Genomic DNA, 12,625 nt, shown 5'->3' on the forward strand with positions numbered 1-12,625 from the left:
CTCTGACAACGGCACTACGCAGTACAGCTGATATGTCAGTGGTCAACAATGCAAGAGCAGTTGTTCAGGGGTGTCCATGGTTGTTGCAAATACGATGATAAGCCACTTGCTAGCCGATCGCAATATCTGCCTACAAAGGCAAAATAAAAATATTGGTAGCGTCTGGGAAGTAGCCGCCCTTGGTGGATCAGAGGCTAGCATGCTCGGCTGCTGGCCCGAAGGTTTTGGGTTCGATCCCAGCCGTGGCGGTCGCGTTTCAATGTAGGAGAAATGGTAGGAGAAGCCCATTTGTACTGCTCGATGTCAGTGAATTGAAAAGAACACCAGACAGTCAAAATTTTCGGAGACTTCCACTATCACGTCTCTCATAATCATATTTTGATTTTGGTGTGTTTAACCTTGCATGTTAATATTATTATTATTATTATTATTATTATTATTATTATTATTATTATTATTATTATTTAACATACTCGCCACGGTTACTTACCCTCTATTCTCCAGCATTTTTTTCGTACCAGTAGCAATACCGCATAAAAGAAACGTGATTAATAGATATGTAAGGTTCAACGTCCCAAAATCATCATATGATTATGAGAGACGCCGTAGGGGAGGGCTCCGGAAATTTCGACCACCTGGGGTTCTTTAACGTGCACCCGAATAAAAGAAACAAGCCCGTCATCGGTTGTGATTAAGATCTCCTGATTATAATAAAGTTGGACTCGTTTATTGAACTTGCTATCGATTTTTGCTATAGTGAATATTTACTATATAACGTGAGGTTGTAGTTAGTGTTCGCTGATGGCTCTGGTGTAGTTGAGAGGCGTTTCGTGATACCGCAGCGACAAAAAACAGTGACTTCGCACATCAACGTAATGCATTTCCATGCCACCAGCGTAGACTATCTGTTTTTGTTGTTCCTTTACCACGAACGTAGATTAGAACCCGCGGCAAGTTCATCAAGGCACGTGGATTTGAACATTCCCTCAGGGACCAAACGCCGTTTCTGACAGCGCATTCTATCTTTTTTTTTCTCTCTCTCCGTATCTGTTTCGCTACGTTATTTTCCTGCTGTCATCCTTTTCGTAGCTTTTGTGGGGTCCTTTAAGCTTAGTTCTACGTAAAACTTCTACAAGCGCTGATATCTGGGTTTTCCCATGACAAAACTTGGGTGAAATGTTATTTTCAATTTTGCCAATTGCAGATATAAAAAGTGGGTAAGAGTTTTTTCCAGATTTTCTTTACCCATGTTTCTCTTTTTTTGTGAAGATTGGCATTAAAAAGCCAGTTAATTTAAAGGGTGTCAAGGAGTGACTATTGATCAGAAACTGTATTTTAGCATACCTAAATAGGTTCAGAACCAAATTGCTTTAAGTGTTTGTTGTTTGCTTTGTACCAAATTATTTGTTCTTTTCTAATAATTATAGTATTTGGAGTTTTCCACTGGAAATACCTTTTTACTATACCTTAAAAACGGAAAGAAAATGAACTGGTGCTGTGACTTCGACAGTTGTAGTAGTTAGACTGGTCAGCATACTCTACCATATCTTCAAATCATTGGTCCGAAAAACAAAGCACCATGCCTAGCTTAATTTACTTCGTGTCTTTGACGCCTTGCTTGTGCTTTAATAATTGTTATGTTAATTGCAAGGAAGCACAACTTTTTCACTTCGAATGAACTTGAAAGTGTTTGGAAGCATCTTGCCGAGTTTATAGGTGCAAACGACGAACAGTTAGTGCGAAAATGCACAAACATGATCGTTGAATTCGCCCGATGGACTAAAACGAGACCGACGCAAAGGCTAAAATAAAAGTCACAGAAACACGTATTAAAATAATTTTTCTGCATTAAAAGCTACCAATCCTACAAAACGAAAATTTTGAGTTGTTCCACTGCTGCGAAAAAGCAACAGTCACCAAAGGCCGCGGCTGCATAATCTGCGGCGTCGGCTTCAGGTTCTTTGACGGCCATTCATGCTTAGGTACACATTGGCACTCTTTCGAATGGCGCTGTTCTTCCTCCGTGTGACACGCGTCAGTCTCATGGCGATTCCGGAAGACAACTCCCAACAGCGCACGCGCGATTGGCAGTAGTTATGTCCCTCTTCCTAAATAGACAGTTATAGTATACGATTAACGTGAAAGCGGAAGTTAAGGGAATGGCGTTACCATGCAGCAAACACTCGTTGTGGACTGCGTCTTATAGTTAAGCGGGATAGCGTTTACGTGGTTTACGTGCCCCAGCTGGGATGGTGGCGCCACCTATCAGATGGTTAATAAGTTAAAAACAGTGAAAAGTAAAGAAAAATGAGAATGTTTCCTTATGCTACCGCATGAAGCATCGTTATAAGTTTTTTTTTTACTAATAATAAAGGCAAATAAATAGGAACCATGCACCAAACACGAAAAAAATTATGCTGCCGATTTGTTTACACCAATTTTGCAGTTAGGCCTAGACGCGTTCGAAATGGGAAGCTATCTCAAAAACTACGCCAAGTTATTCGTAATACTCGGTCGTCGAAGCTAATTGAAGGCAAACAAGGCCACTTTAAACAGTCGTTTGCTGCGAACAAGTTGAATCTTTCAACTACACCTAAATCACTTCGAATCGAGCTTCCGAGAGCGCCGCCATGTTTACGTACTTTACGTACACCTAAGCCACCACAGTAACGTCCAATATGAACAATACCACGCGTATGGTAAGCGGTAAGGGTAACGCAGGTGTCTTCGCATGCGCACTTTGATTCCGGTATCACTATGCGCCTGCTTTCCCGGGGAGCTCGGCATACTATAACAGTCTAATACCCACAGACCACGTTAAAGAACCCCAGGTGGTCGAAATTTCCGTAGTCCTCCACTACGGCGTCTCTCATAATCAAATGGTGGTTTTGGGACGTTAAACCCCACATATCAATCGATTAGTCACAGACCACACCTGTAGTCTGTGCGTATTGAGGGAAAGGGACACATCGACTGGTTCTAAGTGCCACCACCAAATATCATGAGTCTTGGAAAAAAAATCACAGGATATCCACGGAGTGAATGATGATGAGTGGGACAAAGCGTCCGTGAGCCCGTCCGTGCTCCCGTCCATCCGTTCGTTCTTTCTTCCACCCGTCCGCGCGACCATCCGTGCGTCAATCTATGCATCCGTCGGTTTTCCCATGCATCCGTGTGCGCGTCGATCCATCCGTCTGTCCGTCTGCTAGTCTGTCTGTACGTCCGTCCGTGCATGTGTCCGTCCGCGCGTCCACCTAGTGAACACTCCAAGTACCACCATCTCCCATCTCGCAACCCGTGTGGCACATACCCGCTCCAGCGCGGGTATATGTGCCACAGGTGGCTACATACATACATACATACATACATACATACATACATACATACATACATACATACATACATACATACATACATACATACATACATACATACATACATACATACATACATACATACATACATACATACATACATACATGAATACATACATACATACATACATACATACAGAAGAGCGACATACCCACGTAATAAGGAGCTTTGCCCCTAACAGACATAGGTGGTGGCGATGGCTGTCTCTGTTGAGGGGGCGCCAAAAGTTGTCCTCCTACGCGTCGTTTCGTTTAAAAAGCAATGAACCCTAATGTATCCCAATGTTTTCATAACCTAAGTTTGTTTTACTCGGTCCCTGTTACAGCCACGATATCACTCATGCCAGATGATTCGTCTGGCATAAAATAATATTATAACAACACGTAGCGTATTCTGTTCCTAAACCCCGACATGAATAATAGAAACACTGTAGTGGCTTGACCGAGAATTTCGAAAATATTGTGCTTTTAAACGTGCCCTCATATCCCATAGATTCAGACCTCTACCATTTGGACTCTATTGAAATGAGATTCGTTCTATCTACATGACAACAAATATCTGGCACAGCGACAATTAAACACCTAAAAAATTTTTCGTCTTTTTTTTCAAGAAAATCGGCAGCATATCTACGGGGTGAATGATAGAGAGTGGGGCGAAGCATCCGTCCGTCCATTCGTTCTTGCTTCCGTCCGTCCATGAGTCCGTCTGTGTGACCGTCCGTGAATCCATCCACCCGTCCGTGCGTGCGTCTCTTCGTGCGTCCACACGTCCACCCGTGCGTACATCCCCGCGTTCGTCCTTGCATCCGCCCTTGCATCCGTCCATGCGTCCCTCTGTCCATGCAGCCAACCTTGCGTCCTTCCATGCATCTGTCTGTGTGCCCGTGCGTCCATCTAGTCAACACTCCAAGTACCACCATCTCGCATCTTTTCCTCATATATTCCACATATAGAAGCACCGCCATCCAGCGGACATTCCAAGGACTAACCGAGAGGTGGCACACGCACACTTTCTTTCAGCCTGCGCTTCGTGCCTACTTTCCACCTCGAGTTCATGGTATATACTAGTTCACAGTAATCATGGCACTGTGGCCCAACGCTCGCTAAACCTTTCTAAAACCAAGGAGGTTACGCCCAGCGAGTACAACGTAAAAACCCTTTGTTGTCAGATAATGCTCAATGTACATGCGAATGGCTGCTAATGGGGAATGAGAGACAGGAGAATTCGGCTTTTAGTTGACGCGCACACTGCGAATTCTTTATTGTTCAACAACGCGCAGGAGAAATCTCCCACCGGCACCACCTTGCAGGTCAAAGCATAAGCTATGTTACGCACTACTACGAGGGATGAACGGGCGAAGCTTTAAGAAACTTCGCCCCTAAAAAAGAAAAGAAAAACTGTCGAGGAACAACTAAGGCAAGTTTTTGTTGGTTAGAGAATGATGCTAGGGCACAAGGCTCCTGGCTGACATCTATATGCGCGGGATTAATACCACCGAGGCCGCCGGACTCTCAATATAAAGTTTCTCTCTTATCCTCCTGCTCTTCCTCCTCCAATTTATTATATCTGCTCCTTTTATTCCTTAGCCCAAATATTAATGTTTCATGCACATCCCTACCGCCAACGCCACCTAGCGCGTTGGCTGCTCAAGGTATGCATTGTGGCTTGGTGTTTGGATATGCCTCACGTACGCTGCGTCTAGCTCTTTTCACATTTCGCACTTTTCAACGTCATGTGGCACGATACTTAACTCGCGACCACCCACTAAGCGTGTATCATCATATAGCCATATGCACAGTCACAGGTAAACCTATTATCGGAAGATATCTCTCTTGTTATGACCGGTAACCTGTCTGTTGGCGTCTCGAACAGATTTAAAGAACAAATCGTTTAAAATTTACACCTTTATGCAAAAGCTTGTCATTCACAGTTAACAATAGCAACATTTTCCGACTCCCTCAGCCCTCTAGCTAAGATTACCAGGCCAGCTGGAAACGGGATTGGCGCCACCATGTGTAGACCTCTTACCACTTCTGTACCTCTTGGCCAAAAGTAATTTGTCAACCTCATGTCCAATGCATCGCAAAGAGAACATGAGATGCCGTGCATGTCAGCCTACAAAAAAAAGAGAGAAATATTTATTCCTTGATTTTCATAGAAATATCTCACAGTCATGCGAACTTTCAACCTGTGGAGTTGGAGGTACTGATTTACGCTCGCGAGAATAATCAACTTTCCACCAAACGAATGACTGCCAGTTCATCCTAATCAGCCTTTTTGATCACGCGAAAGACAGATGAGCAACGAGGACATCGCTTCGCGAAACGAGACACTGCAAGAGTCTATATTTCTCATATTGACAATGATTGCCTTTGGCACATTCCAAGACATTCGTTCTGCAGCCTCCCAATAGGGGTGCCAGGAAGGCAGACCTCATTACTGAAGTGCCGGTCAGCGTCTTCTAACACACGACACCGCCTCCGGGGTTTCCGGTCCTGATTGAACGGCGTTTTAGCTCTAAGCCTCCGGTCGACCCCGCCGTAAGACAATGACTGTCCAAGACAATGGGAGGTAAGCAGCCCGATTGAACGGACGTATGGACATTGCTGTCGTTAAATACAGTAATGACTGTGACAGCCTTCTCTGAAGCAAACATACGTTCTTTATGTGCTTCGTAATGTGTGTGGTGTTAAGCCCTTTTTTATTATTACTGTCTTTCGTGATCTTCTATATGCAGCCTGCATAGTCGAATAAATATCTAGCATGGGTGTTCTTTTTTTTATTCCTTGCAAGCGAGAAAATAATTTTCCAGCTCTGATTGCTTCCTCATTTGTGCATGTGAATTGTAGTGCAAAGAGGCTTTTCGATCGACTTCTATGAAAGTTTGCTATCAAATATGTCTGCTTGACGCTAATGTCTGCCGACGGCTTAGATCCCAGTGCTAAGCTGGATAATGTCTAATGTATAGTCCCTCAATGGAAGAGCACGCTGGCATGTGGGCCGGAAATGTATGGGTATGGTTTGGCATAATAACAAAATACTGGCAGCTTAAGTATAACTGGAAAGTTTTGAATTCAAAACATAACTCTTCAAAAGCGTTGTCAGTTTTACGACGAACCATTGGCTCTTATGATGAGGTTATCTTGGTCTTTATTATTTATAACAAGCGCGGCAGTAAGTCATGTATGTCATGTATGATAGTAAAAAGAAAGTAACTGCATATCTACTATGTGAAATGTCATGTGCGGGTGAAGCATTGGTAGTGCTACGTATGTCAATCACTATATCAATCTATGGGGCTGGCCTTTAGCCCGCCTCCCTCCCCCATGTGCATGCCTATGCTGTTGACGTACCCAATGCTATCGAGTTGAAAGCCGATGCCTGCCTATTTGACGTCACTTACTTCCTACACATGACGCATCAACAGCGTCGACATCCATTATTGCTTTACAGCAACACCTACTCTTCACTGAGCATGCAATCGCTTCAAGGTAAGGTTTGCTCTTGCATGTCATGCCACGTCACCTAAGCAAAGGTGACCTTTCTGCAGTTTCACAACTCCCCAAGTACCACACATTGAGGCGTATTCAGAAACTATGACCGAGATCGACAACGGGTGTTATGGAAGGGTCTTTAGCGTTCACCACGAGCTCTAATCTTGCAATCTGCACGACCCCCCTAACCCTCTAAAAAAACTTCAACTACCCGGCTAGTACCTATGGATCAAATAAAACTGATTAAATAATTGATTGATTGATTGATTGATTGATTGATTATGCCATTCCTTGTGACCTACTCACTTATCTTGGGTAATGCTTCCCGTGTCTTGTTGTTGATGAACTCTGTCGATCTTGTGCTATTATACACAGCTTCACCGCATCTAACCATCCTCAAACTAACAGACTACTGAGCGCCTCAACCACACCCTGAAGGACATAACGCCTATGTATGCATCTCACGACATGTTTCGAAGCAAACGCTACAGGACTTACGTTCACTAATAAGCTTCCGAAGTAATACTAGTTGCAGATTTTGGACCTTAACCTGACGGATTTATTTGCTGCACATGAATCTTACAAAGTAATCGCAACAATATAGCACAGCACCCTTTCGTCATATTTTGTCATCGAATCACATCTGTGCCGGCTGCATTTCCGATGGAGGCGGAAATGTTGTAGGCACGTGTGCTCAGATTTAAGCGCATGTTAAATAACCCTTGGTGGTGAAAATTTCAGGAGCCCTCCACTACGGCGTCTCTCATAATTATATGGTGGTTTTGGGACGTTAAACCTCACATATCAATCAATCATCTGGAAGTCACAGCGATATCTTGCCCCATCTTCGCCCCCTTAGTGCAGACTTTTTATTGTATTATGTTGATCGAAAAGTTTAAGTTGTGGATTACTACCATGTAATAATTAAAGAGGAAAGAGCCTTGGGTCAATGAAGCTGACCGATTAGGCAGCATTCTGTGTAATAGATAGCATATGCTTTAAACCACGAGCGATTTTGCGCGTGAAATATTTTTGAGCTTGCTTTGTACCCAGTACGGGGTCTTAGGTACGTGCAGTAATGTATGTGCCTTTTGTAATGAGTTACTGGCTTCAAATCACCAAGTAATTATGATAGTCCCATGGTCTGACGCCAGATGGCAATTTACACTTGTACCACGCAATATTACTGCGATATTACGTGTTGTATTGTGAAGCCTGTATACAGGCTGCGTGTGTTTGAAAAGCGCGAAAGTTATTTTGCCAGTATTTTCAAGCAGTAAAGTTAGTTTCATTGTACTTCCAAGACGACGCGTCGCTGTATGGTAGAACTCTTGATGCCACGCAAACTACCTGGTTTCAATCCTCATTCGGACCCGGAATTTTTCAATATTTATTTTATTAACACGACAGTGTGCTATGCCGGGGTCAACCACGGCTAAGCTGATGTATTTGCGTCACAGATATGACGTTTTAAAATATATACTAGCAGATAAAAAAAACGAGAAGGCAAGAATCTGTTGCGCGGAGCTGAACCAGTAACTAACTGATTCTCAGCGTGCGGCGCTAACCACTACGCCAGAAAACGTACGTTGCAGGTAAACCTAACGGCAAGCCATTTTTAATTATTAACACTACACACCACTTTGCGTTCTTCAGAGCTTCAAGATTCAGCACGTTTTTGTTATTAGTAGCAGCTGGGGGAGATGGGCTCGCGTTGGGCGCGCTCTAAAGTTCGTCATCTCCACGAAGTGCTGCCTCCACGGTGCGTGGTCTCCCCTGCGCGCGCGCCTATTAGACTGGTAATTCGGGAGAGAAAGAAGGTCACTTAGCTCGCTACCATGGCCGCGTTTAGAATAGGAGCGCGCTGCTGACATACTTTGAAGGAAGAATTCTTAGAGTCGTTCGTGCTGGTTCTGTGTTTACTTGTCCGTTCGTTTTGTGCATCTTTCTGTTAGAACTGCGCACTTTAGGTGGCAAGCTGTGACAGTTGTTAGTCCGCTCTCGTCCTGTGCATGCTGATTTCTTGCGTGCTTTCTGCTTGAGGTGTGCGCTGCAGGTTTCGGGGTGCTTGCCGTTCTTAACGTGACTCTGCAACTTTTTGCCGTCTGAAACATAGCAATTAAATGCTTGACTACCTCAGTAAAAACACATTTCACTTTCGTGTTATACGTATTCCTAAGTAAGGGGATTATTGTCGTCTTTATTTCATCTTTTTTCGTCACTGAGAAAATGATAGTTTTTCTCTTACACTGAAGGATGCCAATGCCAACGCCGAAAATGCTGCCGAACGAGCTTTTTGCGTCATTGCGCATTCAATCAATTCTAAAGCGCAAATCATATCTGTAAAGCTTCATTATGTACTAGCAGCGCCAGTTCCAATGTGAGGCGATTTTCTTTGGCGCTGAAAGGGAATGGGAGAGAAGGAGGGCAGGAAAATTTAAGTGAAAGGACAGGGATGTTAGCCAGTTCTTAGGCCGGCTGGCTACCCTGTGGTGGGGAAAGGGGTGAGGAGAATATAAGATGATAAAAAGAAATGTTTTGAAGAGGGAGAGAGAGAAATTACAAAAAATAGCGACAAAAGAAAGGCAACATCAAAGAGTATAAGACACTAAGGTCTGTTTCTGAGGCCAGTTGTCCGCAAAAAGTGCAGCAAAGCTTTCAAAGCGTTCTGGGCTGAGGATGGGCGCGGCCAATGACCCAGAATCCTTTGTTTCGACAAAGGCCGATCATTTAGTCTATCCAGAGCTGCAGTCAGTTCTTGTCTTGCCGCGTTGAAATGGGTATATTGTTATATAGAAATGGGAAGATGTTCGGTATCGCCACTTTATCTTTTCCAAAAACATGTTGATTAAGCTGAGCGGTGGTTTGCGGTACTGACTACTTCGTTTAGAATACATCTTTTGTTGTGGATCCTACGCTTCAAAGCTGCATGTAAGCGAAACCAATACTGTTTTTTTTATATTTTATTTGTTGTAGCTCTACCGGAGCCACCGTTATTGCTGCATTCAACTTTTGCTTCGTGCACCGATGCAAGTCTGACCGTAGCTACAGGAACGTGCGTGGGCCTGTAAAGTAATAAATTAGCATAACAGCCCACGCAGTCATCTCAAGCTCGAGGCAATGCACTCTGAAGAGCAATATTACCTCAACCAAACTAATTAGCGGTAAAAGCGCATCTGCAGCCGACAGCAGATAGAGTAGATGTTTTTAGGCAACGCACTTTACTTATCACCAGGACCAGCCGACTGTTGAGGAACTAGGTATAATGACGAGCCTGGAGCTAGAACTAACTAAATTTGCTAGGTGCGCATGAGGCAGTTTGTATATTATAAAGATTTACCTGGTATGCAAGAAAGAATCCCTCAAGGGTTATCTCTGGGGTCTGATGGTACATATGCTCTTTTTTGCTGCCGTCACATACTCGACAAAAACGAAAATGAAAATGTAAGCCGTCTCCTGCACGCGCCATTATTCGGTTCACGCAGCATAAAACAGCACTTTATAAATTGTATACCCCACCCTCCTTTTTTTTCGTGCTTTCGTACTTTACTTTGAATGATTAGACTTATATTAATTAGCTCTTTTGGTCTTCAAACCCTACTAAAAGTGCGCCGGTCAACTCTGCATCATTATGCAGTGCCTAAAAAGATTTCCCCTAGCTGCTGACAAGTACAACAAGAAAAAAACATAAATCGGACATTGGGTTGAGTATGGATTATTAACATGGCCAGAATCGAACCAGCAGCAACTGAAGCTTCCGGGCGCAAGCTGTCTAAAAGAAAACTTGCGTACATTTAAGTGATTAGGCTAGTACAGCAGACACAATGTCTTGAAGTTCATCTCCAGTGTCTTGTGTGCGGTGGTATATACGGGCATCTTTTCGCTTCCTTCACATTACCAAAAGAAAAAAGAAAAGATAATTTCAGACAGCTTCTACACGGGGAGTCTTATTAGCGCTGAAGTGCATGCACAGACGGGTAATTCGACGCGTATATACATCGCTTGTGATCATAATTAGGCTAATATTTTTGCATTGCTTTAGTCTTCAAACTTTAATGAAGTGAAGTAGTCAGCTCTCTGGTAACCTACAGCTCCTAAAACGGCATTATTCTGGCTGCTAAGAAGGAACAAAAGAGGAAGCCTATAAATAGGGTTTTAATGTTATCGCACACAAAACTACGCCTAACTGCGGCGTCATGATAATCCCCGCCTCTTTTGCCTCGTCGTTATGAGTCGACAGCTCAGCCTTTTTGATCTGGGGTTTGTACCAGGCATCACCAGACGAAAGGAGCTTTAAAACTATGCGGCTTTGTTGGAGCTTACACGACTCAGAACGTACGTAGCAGCAGCTTCTGAGCTTTGGCGCAAGCAATGTAGTGCCATATTCCGATGCATTATAAAGAGCAGCGCATCAAAGCGACATCATGCAGGTTTTGGAGGGGCGAGAATTTGTGAGAGAAGAGGATTTGTTTTTGCAGCGGTGTTTTTCACGCGTTAAATGGTGATTCCCTACTTTCTCACAAATAGACCGTGATTCCTCTTTTTTTGAGAAACGCTTGCACTGTCGCGTTTTATTTTCTACTTCGGTTGATGATGTGTTCCGCAGCCTTTCTGTATTCTTCTAAATTACTTGAGCATAGACAAAAAATGAAACAAAAATCATTTATGCATATCAGCGGCACGCGAGTTTGAAAGGCCTGTGGTCCCCTACGTTATTTCATGGATCAATTTGGTTACCAAAGTTGCTGTACACGCGGGTTGTGACTGCAGTTTGTTTGTTTCTACAGTTGTCACAAGCAAAGCTTGTACCGAATTCGGAGGAAAGATTCGGCTGTTGACGGCTGCAACGATTTAAAAGGCAATACTTTACACACGTGCGAACCCTCCTCTTTACCTTCTATATCGGAGCATTCTATATCAGTACACTCTATATCAGAGCAAGCAGATATGCGTGCACTTATAACGTGATTACATACAGAACAAGGTGCGCCCAAAATACACACTTTTTCGTAAATATAGATGCATATGTCGGAGCGTCATGTCATTTCCACGTTTTTGAAATAAATCAGCCTTGAATATCTAGCACGGTTTCCTTCATCAGGCCAACCCAATCACACGGTATACCTTTGCTTTGATTTAGGTTGGCCGTGTTCTTGCAATTTACTCCACAGTAAACCTATTTATTGCAACTTCTACAATTACAGAGATAGTGTAAACGCCAATCTCTGACTTCAATATCACTTCTAGCTCTCGAAAAACAGGTACACTTTTATGAGGCTCACCACTGGTAGCTTTTGTATTATTTGCAGTTCAGCCTGAAATTAAACCAAATTCAACTTAGGGTGCACATGTAGCATTCTTGAACGGACAAGTTGTTCTTAAGGTATCATAACAAAAAAAAATGATGATACCAAATCACACAGCAAAAGTCTTGGTTATCCAGTGTTCTTCATTTTGATCCCTGACATTTGATGTTCTTTTAGAGTTCAGTTTTTGTATTTAATGTTATCATTCCCTTTACCGTTGTATAAGACTGGTTCTCGGATGTGTTTACAATGTTTCTGTTTGGACACAAAGTCATAGTTGTGGCTGGAATTGGGCCTCAGAAAAAATTATCCCAGGAGAACATAAAAAAGGCTTCATTCTCATACACTTTTATGGTATTATGGTATTGCTATACAGCACAGAGGCGGTGCCACCCTTCAGTGTCAATTTTATTTGGAATCTTTTTACAAGCGCGTGAGCACACGTCGTCT

Source organism: Rhipicephalus microplus, chromosome 9 (assembly GCF_043290135.1).
Source record: "Rhipicephalus microplus isolate Deutch F79 chromosome 9, USDA_Rmic, whole genome shotgun sequence".
In the NCBI taxonomy this organism is placed as follows: Eukaryota; Metazoa; Arthropoda; class Arachnida; order Ixodida; family Ixodidae; genus Rhipicephalus; species Rhipicephalus microplus.